Raw genomic sequence first — 17,276 nt, 5'->3', positions numbered from 1 at the left:
ATAAAATAAACAAAGCACAGATTAACAGGGTTAACACAGGAACAAAACAAATATCCACGATGGGAAAAACACAGGAACAGAGAAAACATGAACAATGGGAACAGGTAAATAACAGGAGGTCAAGACACATTGAAGACAACGGTGATTTGTCTTTCAATGTGACATAACATAAGACATGGGATACTTCATATGCCACTGCCTGAACCTTGGAATTAGGATAGATCTCATAGAAATTACCGGCCAGGTTGAACTGCGATGCACCTCACTGATCACTGCCTCCATCAGATTGGTCTAATGATGGACTACACTCTTGAAATGGAATACATGGACTATCAAATAATTGCCAACAAAACTCTTCATCAGCCAACTAACAAGGACATTTGCATCTATGTGAACTTCTGCAGTTAATCCAGGATGAACTTCAAAGACATTAGTCATTGATTTTACAGTTCATTACAAAATCTTTGTTTAAACACTGACCCTTAACACTTAATATACATAAGTAATACTGGCATTATGTTCATGATGTTAGCCAGAGGGAACTGGCCCCCACAGTGAGTCTGGTTACTCCCAAGGTTATTTTATCCATTAACCAACATCTTATGGAGTTTTGTGTCCATTGCCACAATCACTTTCAGCTTGCTCACTGGGGTTATTAATACAATTATTACTTAATTACTTATTTTTAAACACAATTCAAAATCGTATTTTAACAAACTACACAATGATGACTAAGACATTATAGATATTACAGTTTTATCTTCTGTTAATGCCTGATCTTCTGTAAAGCTGCTTTGAAACTATGTGTGTTGTTAAAGGTGCTATACAAATAAAAATGACTTGACTTGACCCTCGCTTCAATTTAGAACACATGAATATGTAATCAAAATAACAAAATATGCACTGAAGTGAGGATAAAAAAAAACTATCGGCACCGATTAATCGGTAAAACCAATATATCCTTCTACCTCTAAATACAACTACACTATTTACTTTTTCTAAACCATGATGGTTTTTGCTCCAGTTAAAGTGACTTCCACTAACATTCGCAAGTGGTATTACATGTTATGTCACAACAAAGGAGGCCAATTGATGTATACTACATAGAAAAAGTATGTGGACACCAAAGATATTCTGTATTACCTGGATAGAGCCAATTTCTACTAACAAATGTTGTACATTGAGTAGGTATTTAAAAACTATCGACAACTAACGGCATAGATTCTTGCCGATAACAATAGTTCCAAAAAGTAACTATCAGCATTGATTAATCTGTAAAACCGATATATCAGTCTACCTCTAATATATTTTATATAGACACACACACCGATGAGCCAAAACATTATGACAGCTCACAGGTGAAGCGAATAATGTTGATCATCTCCTAAATGGCCACATGTCAAGGTCTGTGTTGATTTTATATATATATATATATATATATATATATATATATATATATATATATATATATATATATATATATATATATATATAATTTTTAAATATTTAAAGATAACTATGTATAATTATTTCATAATTATATATATTTAATTATTGTAATATGAGGGGCTTTCAGTGCAAATATATTTATATGCGATTAAATTCGATCAAAAAAAATTATCGATTGACAGCCCTAATAAATATATATTTATGGTATTGCGGGATGCATAGCTGTAATAATTTTAGAAAAGGGCTAAATGCTACTAGACTGCCACTATTCATAATCCTTATATTGTAAGCTTAATAGTATGCTAGTTTTAATTATAATTTGCTCTTTATGATATGCTTGTGTAGGCCCTACATTTAAATAAAGTATAGGCTATTTCACTCACCAAAAAAACACTTATAATGGAAAAGTGAAATATTATACTCATTTATTCACATTTCTATCATTTTGACATCCAATCAGTGTCACTGTAAAGCACATAAAGAGCTGTTACTGAACAGTGTTGGTATGACCCATCACAATAATCTGAATCAGATTACATTGTCCTGTTATGAAGTGATGCAAGGTATTACTGTTTATTTTTCAACTATTCAATTATCATTTTTGTTCTGTTGGTTATCTTGTGTTACAAATATTATTTTAATTTGATCAAAATTATTGAGCTTAATTTTATGTTGTAGACATGCATGTGAAGGTTGAGCGTGCATCCGGCACATATGTGCAAGTATTTTAGGTGGTCTCTCCTACAGTATCTCCAGACTGAAATGGTGCTGGGAAGCCTGTGAATATTGTTTTACTGTTTCAGCAAAACATCAGAACAAACAGTTAATTACATTATTCCTCCCAGTGCTACAGGGGACGTTCTGAGAGAGTTTGCTTGGTTTGCACGTATTTGTGCATTCTCAATAAACAGATCCTTCTGTTCTGTCTAAAATTTCTCGCAGGCCACATCAGAGATGTTGTAGAGCTGCAGATGGCCCGGGCTGGACTTTGGACACCCCTGATGTGTAGTTTTATTTTGATTGATGTACATATACTGGCATGGAGTACCACAAGCACCAGTATTGGATCCAATTTTATTTGTTTTTAAACATCAGAAATCCCTGTTGGTTGGGTTTGATAAAGGCCTGTCTTGTGTCTAGTCCACCGATTACTCCTTTTGATCTACAGCAATCTGCATCTTCTTTGATGTTTTTAAAGGCCCTCTGTACAATTTGTCTTTGTTTCAGATGCACAATCAGCATAGTCCCATGGGCCATTCACAGAATGTCTATTATACACATAAATGGCAAGAGCTGGCTGAAATCTTACTGGCCGGCTGCAACCCGTATTCCAGGACTTAAAGGGATAGTTCACCCAAAAATGAAAATTCTCTCATGATTTACTTACCCTCATACCATCCCAGATGTGTATGACTTTCTTTATTCTGATAAACACAAACAAAGATTTTTAGAAGAATATTTCAGCTCTGTGGGTGCATACAATGCAAGCAAATGGTGATCAGGCCTTTGAAGCACCAAAAATAAGATAAAATCATCATAAAAGTAATCCATAAAACTCCAGTAGTTTAATCAATGTCTTCTGAAGCAATCAAGTTGAATATGGGAAAGAACAGACCAAAATATAACTCCTTTTTCACTGTATATCTTGCCATTGTGATCTCTAGGCACAATCATGATTTCAAGCTGGATTACACTTCCTTGTGACTGATGCATGCGCAGAGTGCTAGATGATGCTATAGGAAGTATACACCAGCTTGAAATCATGATCATCAATGAGACTGCTGTCTAGATTCAGAGTGAAAAGGAGTTACGATTTGGTGTGTTCTCACACAAAACCAAATGGATCACTTCAGAAGACATTGATTAAACATGTGGAGTCTGATGGATTATGCTGACTTTATCTGATTTTTGGAGCTTCAAAGGCCTGATCACCATTCACTTGCATTGTATGGACCTACAGAGCTGTGATATATTATTTAAAAAAATCTTTGTTTGTGTTCTGCTGAAGCAAGAAAGTCATACACATCTTCAATGTCATGAGGGTGAGTAAATGGTGAGAACATTTTCATTTATGGGTGAACTAACCCTTAAACACACCTGTGTACAAGGCACTGGTTTGCCACAATGAGGGCTTTTAAGGATAATTAAATACTGTATTTTCCAAAGCTTACACTTTTTGTGTTTTTTTTTTTTTTTTTAACAGGCAGAACATTTATGTACAATTGTTTGCAGATGACACTTGCTATGCAAATGTTTCTATGTCAGACTCAGGGGTGTAAAGTAATGAATTACAAGTACTGACATTACTTTAATTAACTACTTTTTCTCAAGAATTTAACTTTTTTAAGTAGTTTAAAAATCGTATATTTTTACATTTTCTTGAGTACATTTTAAGTGCTGTGACTGTACCTTTACTGCGCTATTTTCTCACCATCTGTGTTCGCTACTTCCCTGTCCTGATTTTATTTTTATCTATCAACATGATTGGCTAGAGAGAGTCTCGTGACTCCCGTCAAATCAAATCACACTTAAAAAACTTGAACGGCAGCTGCAGATCTAGTGCCAACTGTTATGGATCTGGAGAATGCCTCAAGCACAGTTTACAGCTGAACATAACCAGCCGAACCTGGAAGGGATTTTCACAGTGAAAAAGGCCAATTGCTTGATCGTGTTATGTGAGTTTAACTTGCTCAAGCCAGATATCAGCATTAATCCTGCCTCTAATTTGAAGAAACATATCGAGGTAAATTTAATATTTCTGCTTACTAGAATATGTGTGTCTATAACATAGCTTGTAATTTAACTATCTATCACTGAGATTATTGGGCTGCTATGTGAGATAAAAGCAATGTTATCAATATGACCCTAATACAATGATCTAGATGTTTATCAGAAAAAACAAAATCCTGATTTTGTCACTGCTTGTTGTTTGATTTACAGGCGGCTAATGTTTGAGCGCTAATGCGGTTTGCGCTTAAATTACAAATACACTTTATAATTCCTGCCTATGCCCGTCTTTGTGAGGATTTAATGTAAACGCAGTCATTTATGTCTAAAGTGAATTTAAACAGTGGGACAAAAAGCGCATTTGCATCAAAATGTCAGACTTGAAGCGAACATGTAACTGAATTGAGCACTGTCTAGAAGACTATGGCATATAAAGACTATTAATCAAACAACATTAACAAGGAAACAAGAAAACCACTCACTACTTTTGGCTGAATAACTTATAGCTTTAAAAGTATTAAAGTAATAGAATAAAACTAAAAAAATTTTTATAATACTGACCCCTGATGTAGAGAGTGTGTTAATTGGTATAATCATTTACTAGGAAAGTAGAGATGATAAAATAATTTATAATTATGCATAGCCTTTATAAAGATGCAGAGCAATACTTCAGCAGAACATTCCACCAGTCACAAAATTGTGCATCATGCATTAGAATGAGAACACAATTATTTATTCGCTTAAAATATACAAGAACTAAATCAATGTTGAACATCGTATCTCAAAAGGAGGACAATGTGTTCCACCATGTGCTACTTAAAGAAATAGTTCACACAAAAATGAAAATTCTCTTATCATTGACTTTCTTTCTTCAGAACACAAATTTAGATTTTTAGAAGAATATTCTGTAGGTCCATTCAATCTAAGTGAAGGGGTGTCAAAATGTTGATGCTCCAAAAAGAAAATAAAAGCAGCATAAAAGTAATACACACATTTCCAGTGGTTTAATCCATGACTTCAGAATTGATATGATAGGTGTGGGTGAGAAAAAGTTCAATATTTAAGTACATTTTTTCTAGAAATTCTGCTCTCTTCCCAGTAGGTGGCGATATGCATGAAGAATGTGAATCTAGTGGAGATTGACTGAGCAGGGAGGAGAATTAATAGTAAAACAAATTAAATATTGATCTGTTTCTCACCACATCTATCATATCGCTTCTGAAGACATGGATAAAACCATGAAGGCACATGGATTAGACTACTTTTTTGCTGATTTATGGGATTTGTGAAGCTTCAATATTTTAGCACTGATTCACTTTTATTGTATGGACCAAAAGAGCTGAGATATTCTTCTAAAAATCTGCATAAGAAAAGAAAGTCATACACATCCAAGATGGCATGAGTGTGAGTAAACGATGAGATAATTTTCATTTTTGGGTGAATTATTCCTTTTTAAGCATGATGTAGCCCCTGTACCAAACAACTTTTCCCATGCCGGCTCTACCTCCTCTATTGTGCAGGACATGATGTGCCAAGTGATCCTGCTTATTAATATTTTTTGCATTCCTTGCATTGTTTGAACATGTTTTATGCACAACAATAATGCTCTGTCGGCATTAAGGAAAATTTAGACCCTACACATAAACTGATTTTAATGTAATTGTTTCATACATTACAATTTAAAATGGTGATCTGTGTTTTCAAAATAACTTTTTAATCTTTTAATTTCTGTTATCATGTCTCCCTTTTATTTTTTGGAATCAGATTCATGTAGTGTTCATCATAGATAAGTGATGTATTTTAGAAGTTGGCATACAGTGTTCATTACAATGGGGCATAGGTTTTCCAACTCAGTACTCAATACTCACTACTCATGAGTACTTTTAAATTAGCTTCTCTTTTACTCTTACTTGAGTAGTTTTTAGAACATCTACTTTTAATCTACTCACACTAAATTTTTTGGGAAGTAACAGTACTTCTACTTGAGTATGAGTTTTTAGTACTCTTTCTACCCCTGGTCAGACTATTATTCTGATATCCTCTTTTTCAGATAAACCTGCATCTAAATGGCTCATGAAAAACTAAATAAACTGTGTTTTTACATGTCAGTCAGACTGTCTTAGAGGGTGGTTATTGCCCAGAAGAAGCTCCAGTGTGGACCAGACTTAATGACAACAGTCAAAAGTCTGACTTAGCTTTGCAGTAAAACAACTGTTAGCTTTGTATGCTTCTGTACAAATGTATTGTGACAATAAGCATTGATCTCTGTGTCTAGACAGTTGGCAAATGTATTACATTGTATTGCAAAAGTGTATTTTAAAAAGAAGAAAGTTAATAGTTTGTTAGCTTGTTTGATTCACAAGCTATTTTATCTCAGTTGATTGTAAGTATATCTTTACACCATTGTCCTTCTTAACATTTTTTCAGCCAATTGTTCAATTTATGGCTCAGATGTTCCACCTGACATTTGCGATTTAAGGATTTCAATGTTTTAAAAAAACATATCGCAATAGCCTGGCAGCAGTGGGCTGCTATATTACCTGACCTTCTAAAGCAGGGGGATAATGAGACAGGTCAAAAGAGCACTTTGATACAGTGAATATGAATTATGCCTTGTGTAGGTCAGAGTAATTACAGCACTATTACAATTTTGGCTTAGAGCTTTATGAATGATAGTTGGGAAAGGGTGCTGTGTCCTTGCACAGATTTACGGGTATTACATAGCACACATTTTCTTGACTAATGTATAGTAGAAACTCAAACACTCATAATAAATATAAGTAGATTTGATGTCATCCAAAGTGACTACAGTAGCTACATTTATTGCATGGAAAAACCTTGGAGAAAAGTTACGCAAAGCCACAATTTTGATAATGAATCTGTAAAATTCCACCCACAGCACATTCAATCACAAACACAGCAGAGATCCAGTCTTAATAACAACAGTGTTACACCCTCACAAGTCCAATGAGATCAATCGTGTTGAGCCAGCTGTCCTCTTGTAGTCTGTCTCTCCTTGACTGGCATCCAATGATTTCTGCTCCAGCCTGCCGATCTGTCTGCAAGGTCTTTCTTATGGGTCTAATCGATAGCCGCCCGTCTCACATTTCAGTAATTATGCAGTACTGTCTGATTGAGCTAGCACTCAGCAAGAACACATTCCCAAGAGTTTAAGGCCTGTTTCACACATCCTTGTGCTTCTTCAGCTCAAATCATGCTAAAAATACTGTGCTTTTTCAGGCTGGTTAATATGCATTCATGTAGAGTAAACAAACAGCGGATTGGTTCTTTTGACTGAAAGGTAGTACTTTCCACAGACACCATATAAAGATAATTTTTTTCTATTCATAATTTCTATGAGTGTTTCGTCCTGAAAATCATAGGTGCTTAAAAGTGGGTCTTCTGGATTGGGCTTGTAAGCAAAACCTACTGACAAAAAAAACCACTGAGAGAACCCTAGTAACTGCATAGCAATTTGCAAAAAAAAAACAGCAATTGTAAAATGCCCTGGCAACTTCCTGCAAAACCCTAGCCCTAGAAAGCCTGACATATGAAACAAAAATCATAAAATTAAATAAACTTTAAAACACATTTTTTTAATCATACTCAATACATTAGACTTTAAAGGTCATTATCGATTGTAATGCACAAATTCAAATATTACCAATCAACCAACAAATCAAATACACTTCCCTCATCTACTTCAAGACCCTTATACAGTATTTCATTTTTTTCATCATACCCAAAATTTATTAATCAATTACTATAATGGCCACAGGTTCAAATGTATGGTTGGGTTTATGTATGGTCTTTGGGTTAGGGGTTAATATTATTAAATATTTCACAAAATCACATTCGAAACACAACACGGCTTTTTACATTACTAGCATGGTTAGGTTTAGGATCTGGATAATGTGTAACACTTCATTGATAGATTTACCTTTGCATAGAAACCAAGAAATGAAAAAGTGTCTACAAGGACATGTGGGAAGCGTATGTGATTGGTTGGTGTAAAAGCCTGTTTCAACATGTTTTTATATAAAATAATGTGTGAAATTATAAACAATCACAAGTTGCTTCAATTCAGCAAATTCTCATTTTGAAATATCATTACAAATATACATGTTAATATAATATAAATGTAATATAAAAGTACTTTTATCAAAAGCAGAAGAAAAAAAATCACAGAAATAAAAGTAATGTATATCACAATTTTGGAAATTATATTTTATAGGTCTTCTACTTCCAGAAGAGCACCGCTACTTTCACTAGGAGGAAGTAGACATCTAGTACATTGCATACAACAGGTTTTCAGCAAAGTATTGATCATGTTGATGATGTAGAGAGTTAAGAAAATCATGCATCAAATCTGATACGCCCGGCTTTATAGGGCTAGTATTGTGGCTTTTCCACGGGAAAGCACCACTCACATTTTATTTTTTTATTATTTTTTGGTCTGAAAATTTAAACATCTAGGGGTTCTTTGTTATACACTGATAATCCAAAACATTTTGACCACTCACAGGTGTAGCAAATAACATTGATCATCTGCTAACAAGGGCACATATCAAGGTCTGGGGAAATTAGTTGGTAAGTGAACAATCAGTTCTCATAGTCAACGTGTTGAATTCAGGAGAAATGGTCAGGAGTAAAGACCTGAGTGACTCTGACAAAGGCAAGATTGTCATATCCAGATGACTGGGTCAGAGCATCTCTGTAATGGCAAGGCTTGTGGGTTGCTCCCAGTCACCAGTGGTGAGTACCTACCGACAGTGGTCCAAGGTGGGACAAACCATAAACCGGCGACAGGGTATTGGGTGACCATGGCTCATCGATGCACAAGTTGCAATGAAGGCTATCCTGTCTGGTCTGAACAAACAAAAGGTCTACTGTGGCACAAGTCACATAAAAGTTTAATGATGTTTATGGGAGGAATGTGTCACAACACACAGTGCATCACACCCTGCTGCGTATGGGGCTGCATAGTCGCAGACAGATCAGAGTGCCCATGACGACTCCTGTCCACCTCTGAAAGTGCCTACAACGGGCTTGCAAGCATCAAAACTGGACTTGCAGTACTGTAGCAGTGGAAGGAGGTCACCTGGTCCATAGAGTCCTGTTTTCATTTACATCACGTGGACGGCCATGTAGGTCTGCGCCGTTTACCTGGGTAAGTGATGGCACCAGGATGCACTGTGGGAAGATGACAAGATGGTGAAAGGAGTGTTAAGCTCTGGGCAATGTTCTGTTGGGAAAAACTGGGTCCAGCCATTCATGTGGATGTCAATTTGACACGTGCCACCTACCTAGGTATCGTTGCAGACCAGGTACACCCCTTCATGGCAATGATATTCCCTGATGGCAGTGGCCTCTATCACCAGGATAATGCGTCCTGCCACACTGCACACATTGTCTGGGAATGGTTGGAGGAACATGATGAAGAGTTCAATGTGTTGCCTTGGCTTCCAAATTCCCCAGTGGGGGTGGGGGGTCAAAATAAAAAGTAACAGTCATTACCTGGTGTGGACACCAGCTCCATTAAGTACTGCAGTGCATTTCCTCCTCATGGACTGCACCAGATTTGCCAGTTCTTGCTGTGAGATTTTACCCCACTCCTCCACCAAGACGCTTGCAAGTTCCCAGACATTTCTGGAGGAATGGCCCTAATACTCACCGTCCGATCCAACAAGTCCCAGATGTCCGACCATCACCACTGGTGAGACAAAACTCATCAGTGAAGAGTACTTTTTTCCAGTCCTGTCTGGTCCAGCGAAGGTGGGTTTATGCCCATAGGCAACGTTGTTGCCTGCCTTACAACAGGCCTACAAGCCCTTAGTCCAGCCTCTCTCAGCCTATTGCAGACAGTCTGAGCCCTGATGGAGGGATTTTGCATTCCTGGTGTAACTCAGGCAGTTGTTGTTGCCATCATGTACCTGTCCCGCAGGTGTAATATTCGAATGTACCAATCCTGTGCAGGTGTTGTTACACGTGGACTGCCACTGCGAGGACTCAGCTGTCCTTCCTGTCTCCCTGTAGTCTCACAGTATTGGGCATTACAATTTATTGCCTTGGTCACATCTGCAGTTCTCATACCTCCATGCAGCATGCCTAAGGGCACATTCATGCAGATGAGCAGGGACCCTGGGCATCTTTCTTTAGGTGTTTTTCAGAGTCAACAGAAAGATTTCTTTAGTGTCCTAAGTTTTTATAACTATGACATTAATTGCCTACCGTCTGTAAGCTGTTAGTGTCTGAACGACCATTCCACAGGTGCATGTTCATTAATTGTTTATGGTTCATTGAATAAGCATGGAAAACATTGTTTAAACCAGGGTTTAAACAATGTTTTCCATGCTTGTTCAATGAACCATAAACCATAAAGATTTGTAAATGTATTTGGATTTTTACAAAATTATCTTTAAAATACAGTGTCCTGAAAAAGGGACTTTTTTATGCATATATTTATGAAAAAGGGATATATTATGCATTTGTAATGTTTATCTGTTCAGTTCAAATTTATACTAAGACTCACATTCAGTAGCAATTTTTATCAGACATTTATCAGACTATTTCAGCTGAGTGGGCAATGCTGTTTATTTAGGCTTATCACAAATAGTGTTTTATTTAATTGCATATACAGTACATACGCTACTTAACTCTCACACTGCATGAACCAGGGCTTCCTCCACATACTCTCTCTTTTTAGTCTCTTTCTTTAAAAGCAACAACAACACACAATGTTTATTTCTCATTCAGCTCCCGTCTATTAGAAAAGTGCAGTTATAGCACCACATGGCGGTTTAGAGCAGCAAGTGAACATTTGCTGCGACAACCACAGCGGTAAAAAGTCCATTCTAGACAGGTAACATTTGTATGTTTACACTGCATAAAAAGCATAATATAAGCTTACAGGCAATGCATACTGAAGCTATAAATACTTAAGATTTGTAATTTCATTGTGTAATTACCATAATTGTTTTTTAATATTCATTATTTTAATTTAATATCAAGTTGCTTGATAATAAACTATATTCGATATTGATCAAATAAAAATGTCCTGGTGAGTGTGGTTCTTTATTTTATATTATAAAATATAATATTTGCACTTAATACACGTCTCTCTGAAATATTTGATTCTGATTTGTCTATTGTACCATTTATGGGTAAAATATTTATGAATAATGACCATTGTCCTTTGTTTTAACACTGTCTGACTACGCATTCAGGAGACCGCTCTTGTTTCCTACATAGCTATGCTCGTGTCCTGCTGTTCATATCATTCTGTGGCCTCGACGAGTAAGCTAAATAATAATACAATTATTTAATCTCAAATCAATATTTCATGTCTATGTATTTATTTGTTAAGAAGCTATTTAAAAGTGGCATAATGTATTGGTAGATGGTCATTTTCACTAAATAAAACCCTTCGGGTCCCTCCTTCGATGTACTTTTATGGGATTATTTTAGACAATTTATCATCAGCCAGGTGAAAATCATTAGTCCGATAAGCAAAAGAACTCCTCTATCCAAAAAAGCAACATCATTTGAAGAATCATTCATGTCACTAGCACAGAGTTACATGTCAACTTGTAATTTGTGGCTTTAGAAGTTTGTAGTAGTAATAGCGATGCTGGCCTTAAAATTGTAGAATGAAATGTATAGCCTTAAAAAAATGCCTGTGCTTCGATACAAACGTTGTACTTTCTCCATCCATGCTGTTCACCCACTCAAAAGGCAATATCCCACCAAGAAAACCCCATATGGTCATCTCCAATCAAAGTGTGGAAAGTAAAGGCACACGAAAAGCCCAACAGTCTAACCTTTAATGTGTAAGGGTGACCTTCTTGTACAGTCCTGGTACAAACTTGGATGAGGAGAATTGTTTAGAATTGATTGCCAAGAACAGCACAGCACAGCACGCACAAGTAAAATCATACAGAATTAACAAGCAACATGGTAAACAGTCTTAATCCACACATGGCAAGTTTCTCAAGATGACTGTATGTTGCCTTTCAAATTCACTGCACATTTTATAGAGCTTTCCATTTCCAGCTATATGAAATCATATCTCTGTCATCTTCATCCTGTTCCATTACAAGAGCCAAAATCTTTGAGAAAATGAATTCTTGAACACTTGCAAATCCATATGTTTTGATATCTCATTCAGTGGAAAATCTTTCTGCCATGGAACACAAAAGATGCATTTTTACAAAATATCCTGGCTGATACATCCGGAAAGTATTCACAGCACTTCACTTTTTCCACATTTTGTTATGTTACAGCCTTATTCCAAAATTGATTAAATTCATTCTTTTTCTCAAAATTCTACAAACAATACCCCATAATGACTGTGAAAGAAGTTTGTTTGAAATCTTTGCAAATTTATTAAAAATAAAAAACAAAAAAAAAATCACATGTACATAAGTATTCACAGCCTTTGCCATGACACTCAAAATTGAGCTCAGGTGCATTCTGTTTCCACTGATCATCCTTGAGATGTTTCTACAACTTGATTGGAGTCCACCTGTGGTAAATTCAGTTGATTGGACATGATTTGGAAAAGCACACACCTGTCTATATAAGGTCTCACAGTTAACCGGGCATGTCACAGCACAAAGCCATGAAGTCCAAGTCATTGTCTGTAGACCACCGTGACTGGATTGTATCGAGGCACAGATCTGTGAAAAAGGGTACAGAAAAATGTCTGTAGCATTGAAGGTCCCAATTAGCACAGTGCCATCCATCATCCGTAAATGGAAGTTTGGAACCACCAGGACTCTTCCTAGAGCTGGCCGCCCGGCCAAACTGAGCAATCGGGGGAGAAGGGCCTTAGTCAGGGAGGTGACCAAGAATGAGAAACTCTGGTCTGATGAAACAAAGATTGAACTCTTTGGCCTGAATGGCAAGCGTCATGTCTGGAAGAAACCAGGCACCGCTCATCATCTGGCCTATATACCATCCCTACAGTGATCATGGTGTTGGCAGCATCATGCTGTGGAGATGTTTTTAAGCGGCAGTAACTGGGTGACTAGTCAGGATTGAGGGAAAGATGAATGCAGCAACATACAAAGACATCCTTGATGAAAACCTGCTCCAGAGCACTCTGGACCTCAGATTGGGGTGAAGGTTCATCTTCCAACAGGACAATGACCCTAAGCACACAGCCAAGATAACAAAGGAGTAGCTACGGGACAACTCTGTGAATGTCCTTGAGTGGCCCAGCCAGAGCCCAGACTTGAACCTGATTGAACATCTCTGGAGAGATCTGAAAATGGCTGTCCAGTCTCGGACGCTCCCCATCCAACCTGATGGAGCTTGAGAGGTACTGCAAATAGGATAAACTGTCCAAAAATAGGTATTCCAAGCTCGTAGCATCATACACAAAAAGACTTGCAGCTGAAATTGGTGCCAAAGGTGCTTCAACAAAGTATTAAGCAAAGGCTGTGAATACCTATGTAAATGTGATTTTTTTTGTTTTTAGTTTTAATAAATTTGCAAAGATTTCAAAAACTTCTTTCACGTTGTAATTATGGGGTATTGTTTGTAGAATTTTGAGGAAAATAATGAATTTAATCCATTTTGGAATAAGGCTGTAACATAACAAAGTGGAAATAGTGAAGTGCTGTGAATACTTTACAGATGCACTGTATATTGGAATTGTGTAGAGACTGGTAAATGTATCATAACACAGTCCATATGACTTGTGGGCTATATTTAAAATTCATCTGAAGCCATTTGACAGCATTATGTGACAAACGAATCAAAATAACTCATTATTAGGTGAAAATCCTTCCCTCTGCGGCAGTTCTCCAATTAATTATTTACACATTTATTCATTTGGCAGACACTTTTATCCAAAATATGGAGATACTTTTGTTCATTATATAAAAAAGTGCAGCTATTCTTTAAAAATTCACCTTTTGGAACCATATGTGGTTGAGTAAATAATGGCAGAATTTTCAACTTTGGGTGAACTTTCCTCTAACAGTTGATGGGCTCTGAATCCTGGGATAAAAGTTTTTCTCGTGAAGAGACAAAACAAACTTTCAACTACCCTCCTGCCTCCCAAAAGGTTTTAGAGAACAGTTCGAAGGGAAAAATAAATAAATATATACTGTATGTAAACAAAACGGCTGCCTGAATTTCCATTGTTCAGTACTGGATAAAAGCTTGAAAGAATGTGTACAAACCCAGCGCCTCGAGTCTGTCGTGAGTGACAGTGCTCACAATCGGTGTATATGTGTCAATATTTCAATTCTGCTTTATTGTCATGAATGCAGCAACACCACATGCTATGCACACATGTCTCCCATGTCTTTATAAATCATATTTCCACCTCGGTATAGAAAAGTCAGCAAGCACACTGGGTAAATGACAAAATTACTGAAGCTGTCAGCCCAATCCAGTGCAGTGTAAACATTGGCTTTTTGTGAGAGTGGCAAACACAGGCACAGATAATCCGAGCCAACGATGAGGACAGGAGGATTGTTGTTGCAGTTTCAGGGTTTGCTGCGAAAGAAAAAGATGTAGACACAGTGCCAAATAAAGCAGTGGAGACCTGACTAACATGACTGACGAAGTTACCTTTGACTTCACCTTGGTCAAAACGTTCCTATTGTTGTACTTGTTTCACAGTTAAATGTGGTTATCTCATTAGTGTTGTTTGCTAAGGCAAGCATCACATTTATTATTGCCAATACTTAGGATTAGGGATTTGAATAACCTCCTGAGTTCCAAGCGTGGCTGCTGTGAGCATTTTCCATTTCTTTTTTTTTTATTTGGAACTAGTAGCACCTAATAAATATGCACAAAATAAATCAAATTAATTTCTAGAGCAAAGCGTTTTCCTAAAAATGTATGTCCACATATGTGGACAGAGGGACTAAGTTGCTACATTTTAAATAATACCAAGTTATAGAAAGTGTTTTGTTGGTTATTCATGTTTTTGAGACGATACAGACATTACAGCTGATTTTAAGTAAAGCTTCTTTGGAACAATCTGATTGGGAAAATCGTAAATAAAAAAACTATACAAATAAATAATATTTGACTTGATTTGACTTTTATGTTACAAAGCATTTTTTCCTACTTTGGCAACAAAATCTCAACATCCTCTCTTTGTACTGTCAAACAAACAAGTAATAGTCAGTACTGAGGCATTTTACCAATCTGAAATTAGCATAATTAATTCTGATAAATGTAACGGCCTGCATCGTCCAATCACAGTCTACGCGAAAACCACGAGGGGACATTCTTAGCCACCGGAAGTCGATTGCGCGGATTCCAATTGAGATGACTGTATTTTGCCTGCGTAATTTTGCCATGCTAAGGTATGTGACCTCGTGTTAAAACCCAAATGGGAATAAAGATCTAGGGATATGTTGGGAGGTAACACTCAAAGTTTTAAGATGTGCATATAATAGGGTGCACACCCTATATGATAGTCAGTTAACCATGGCAAGATTAGATTTTTAAATCTAAACTGACTACCGAAATAAAAAGGTGAAAAATAAAAGCATCTTCAGTGGTAGCTAACACCTTAGCTTAGCTGCTCTAACTAACCATAACAAAACCTACAGCAAGTGGCAAGCACTCCTAATCCTAGTGTGTATTATACATTAGTCGAAAACTCCTATGTGGTGTACCATGTATGTCATGTGATCTACATACCTGCTCTCTCAATTCCCATCCTTTAACTTACAACACAGTCGAGTTGGTAATGAGAGCAATACAGGTATCAAAGGTACACACACAGACACACTCAAGTCACGTTTATCTCCAAGTATTACTTTAACCAAGTTCACAAACTGCATGAACCACATAACCAAAACAGTCCAACACAGAAGTTTAGCGAACAAACACAAGAGAGCATGAGACACAATGCAAACAAGACTGCAAGCATGAAGCTCCATCTCGGGAAAATGGCATTGCCTTTATCTACCTCAGATGGAATCAGATTGGCTGAGATGAACCGGAAATGATGTCAGCGGACAATGATGAGGTGGCAGGAGCATGAACCAATGAAAATCTAAGAAAGACCACATCAATGAATACATAGGTACATAGACACGCACACACACACACACTGAAAATTTACTATTACATACTGTTGTAGGTAACACTCCCCTCCTTAAAATTAAACAATAATTCATGTTTATAATATTAAGCACTTATGAGAAGCAAGAAAAAAATCTGATAACAATCTCACCTTAGGTCCTAGAAAGGGTGTCAGTCATAACATTTTCTGCATCTTTCTTTTGTCTAATTTCTAGATTGTAATTTTGTACAATCAACTCATTATGATTGTACATCCTGGACAAGAAAACGAATCGGTTACCTAATGTAACCTCGGTTCTCTCTAGATGAGGGAACGAGTATTGCGTAAGCTAGCTTACGCTACGGGAAAGATTAGTCTTTTCTGAGATATTGAAGCCAAAAAATTTGCCTTAATTTTCTATCCATTGTCAACGCAGTGCAGCAGCTGCATACCTTGAGCGGGTTAGCTAGCGAGCTCATTGGTTGCTCTGCGGCAACTGCTGCAGCCTATAGACGAACTTGAGTGAACTCGCGTCCAATGACAGGTGCCCGCGCCGTCACTGTATCAAAGCCCGCCAGAATGGCCATGGCTAGAGTGCATATAAGCGTAAGTTCGTAGGCTGGAACCCTGGTTTTCATTGAATGAAGCGAAAATCGCTCATGGCGCGAGCACGGCCGGCTACGCAATACTCGTTCCCTCATCTAGAGAGAACCGAGGTTACGTTAGGTAACCGATTCGTTCTCTTACGAGAGGTTCTCTCGTATTGCGTAAGCTAGCTTACGCTACGGGAACCCATTGTCAACGCCGTGCGCGCCAAGCATCCACTGCATGAGCCCCGGGGGTGGGGGGACCCGGGGGAGCCCTTGGAGTGGGGGAATAATATTTGGCCGGCAAGAGTGTGGGCCAGTGTGTGTGTAATACATAAGCACATAGTGGGAAGGGAAAGACAGAGCGGCGGTGCCGGGCTGTGTGGAATGTGTCCCATCAGTGCAGCTCACCAGGGGAGCTGTAGCGTAATAAACCGCTAGTAGTTTTCCAGTAGTACTTCCAGATTGTAAAATCT

This window comes from Xyrauchen texanus, chromosome 44 (assembly GCF_025860055.1).
Source record: "Xyrauchen texanus isolate HMW12.3.18 chromosome 44, RBS_HiC_50CHRs, whole genome shotgun sequence".
NCBI classification, from domain to species: Eukaryota; Metazoa; Chordata; class Actinopteri; order Cypriniformes; family Catostomidae; genus Xyrauchen; species Xyrauchen texanus.
This window is presented reverse-complemented; position numbering follows the sequence as displayed.